Source organism: Loxodonta africana, chromosome 11 (genome assembly GCF_030014295.1).
Source record: "Loxodonta africana isolate mLoxAfr1 chromosome 11, mLoxAfr1.hap2, whole genome shotgun sequence".
Classification (NCBI taxonomy): Eukaryota; Metazoa; Chordata; class Mammalia; order Proboscidea; family Elephantidae; genus Loxodonta; species Loxodonta africana.
The window spans coordinates 104,667,687-104,670,536 of NC_087352.1; the positions used below are offsets into that span (position 1 = coordinate 104,667,687).

The window sequence follows — 2,850 nt, forward strand, 5'->3', positions numbered from 1 at the left end:
TCTGTGTTGTAAATCCTAACTCCTATGTTGTTTTTGTTGTTAGGTTCTGTTGAGTTGGTTCTGGCTCATAGTGACCGTATGCACAACACAATGAAACTCTTGCCCAGTCCTGCACCATCCTCACAATCATTGCTTTGTTAGAGCCCATTGTTGCACCCACTGTGTCAATCCATCTCATTAAGGGTCTTCCTCTTTTTCACTGACTCTCTACCAAGCATGATGTTTTTCTCCAGGGACTGGTCCCTCCTGATAACATGCCCAAAGTACGTAAGATGAAGTCTCACCACCCTTGCTTCTAAGGACCATTCTGGCTGCACTTCCACGACAGACTTGTTCATTCCTCTGGCACTCCATGGTATATTCAATATTCTTTGCCAACACTATAATTCAAAGGCATTAGTTTTTCTTCAGTCTTTCTTATTCATTGTTCAGTTTGTGTATGAGGCTATTGAAAACACCACAGCTTGGGTCAGGCACACCTTAGTCCTCAAAGTGACATCTTTTTTTTTTTTTTTTTTAGCACTTTAAAGAGGTCTTTTGCAGCAGATTTGTCCAATGTAATAAATAGGTCATTTGATTTCTCGACTGCTGTTTCCATGGGTGTCGATTGTGGATCCAAGTAAAATGAAACCTTTAACTACTTTGAACTTTTCTCCATTTATCATGATGTTTTTTATTGGTCCAGTTGTCAGGATTTTTTTTCTTTACGTTGAGATATAATCTGTACTGAAGGCTGTAGTCTTTGGTCTTCATCAGTAAGTGCTTCAAGTCCTCTTCACTTTCAGCAAGCAAGTTTGTGTCAACTGCATATTGGAGGTGGTTAATGAATCTTCCTCCAATCTTGATGTCACATGCTCCTTCATATAGTCCAGCTTCTCAGATTATTTGCTCAGCATACGGATTGAATAAGTATGGTGAAAGAATACAACCCTGACACACACCTTTGATTATTTTAAACCAGGTAGTATTCCCTTGTTTTGTTTGAATGACTGCCTCTTGGCCTATGTACAGGTTCCTCATGTACACAATTAAGTGCTCTGGACTACCCTTTCTTCAAAATGTTAATCATAATTTATTGTGATCCTCATAGTCTTTGCATAGTTGATGAAACAAAGGTAAACATCTTTCTGGTATTCTCTGATTTCAGCCAAGATCCATCTGACACAAGGAATGATATCCCTTGTTCTACATCCTCTTCTGAATCCAGCTGGAATTTCTGGCAGCTCCCTGTTGATGTAGTACAGCAACCATTTTTTTTAAAAATTTGTTTATTGTGCTTTAAGTGAAAGCTTACAAATCAAGTAAAAACATGGAATGCTTCACGAATTTGTGTGTCATCTTTGTGCAGGGGCCATGCTAATCTCTGTATTGTTCCAATTTTAGTATATGTGCTGCTGAAGTAAGCACTGTAACCATTTTTTAATTATCTTCAGCAAGATTTTACTTGCTTATGATGTTAACGATATTGTTTGAAATTTCTGCATTCTTTTGGATCACCTTTCTTTGGAATGGGCAAAAATGTGGATTTCTTCCAGTTGGTTGGCCAAGTAATTGTCTTCCAAATTTCTTGGCATAGACAAGTGAGCACTTCCAATGTCGCATCCATTTGTTGAAACATCTCGATTGGTATTCAATCAATTTCTGGACCTTTTGTTTTGAAAATGCCTTCAGTGCTGCTTGGACTTTTTCCTTCAGTACCATCGGTTCCTGACCATATGCTACCTCCTGATATGGTTGAACATCGACCAATTTTTTTTTTGGTACAGTGGCTCTGTGTATTCCTTCTATCTTCTTTGGATGTTTCCTGCATCATTTAACTTTTTGCCCATAAACCAAACCAAAAAACCAAACCCATTGCCAGCAAGTCAATTCTGACTCATAGTGACCCTATAGGACAGAGCAGAACTGCCCCATAGGGTTTCCAAGGAGTGCCCGGTGGCTTTGAACTGCGATCTTTTGGTTAGCAGGTGTAGCTTTTAACCACTGTGCCACCAGGTTTTAGACAGTCCTTAAATATTGAAATTCGGGGCTTGAATTTTTTCTTCAATTCTTTCAGCTTGAGAAAGGCTAAGTGTGTTCTTCCCTTTTAGTTTTCTAGCTCCAGGTCTTTGCACATTTCATTATAATACTTTTTCTTCTCAAGCTGGCCTTTGACATCTTCTGTTCAGTTCTTTTACTTCATCATTTCTTCTGTTCACTTTGCTATTCTATGTTCAAGAGTTAGCCGACCCTTTGGTTAGCAGCTGTAGCACTTAATCTATGAGTTGCTATGAGTCGGAATCGACTCGAGGGCACTGGGGTATGTTCCAGAGTAAGTTTCAGAGTCTCTTTTGGTCTTATCTTTCCTTCCTGTCTTTTTAATGACCTTTGCTTTTTTCATATATGATGTCCTTGATGTCATCCCACAACTCGACTGGTCTTTGGTCATTAGTGTTCAATGCATCAAATGTATTCCTAAGATGGTCTCAAAATTCAGGTGAGATATACTCAAGGTCACACTTTGGCTTTTGTGGACTTGGTTTAATTTTCTTCAGCTTCAACTTGAACTTGCGTATGAGCAACTGATGGTCTGTTCCGTAGTCAGCTTCTGGCCTTGTTCTGGCTGAAGGTATTGAACTTCACCATTGTCTCTTTTCACAGATGTAGTCGATTTGATTTTTGTGTATTCCATCTGGCAAAGTCCATGTGTATGGTTGCCATTTATGCTGTTGAAAAGGGTATTTGCAATGAAGAAGTCACTGGTCTTGCAAAATTCTATCATGTGATCTCCCATGTCATTTCTATCACCAAGGCCGTATTTTCCAACTACCGATCCTTCTTTGTTTCCAACTTTCACATTCCAATCCCCAG

General features: G+C 39.2%; 1 non-coding gene across 1 annotated transcript; it reads right to left on the bottom strand.

Moving 5' to 3' along the window:
- Nucleotides 1–1,303: 1,303 nt before the first annotated feature.
- On the bottom strand, nucleotides 1,304–1,407 carry LOC111749657 (U6 spliceosomal RNA). The gene has a single exon (XR_002784857.1). It is a non-coding gene; the product is annotated as a U6 spliceosomal RNA (small nuclear RNA).
- Nucleotides 1,408–2,850: the final 1,443 nt, after the last annotated feature.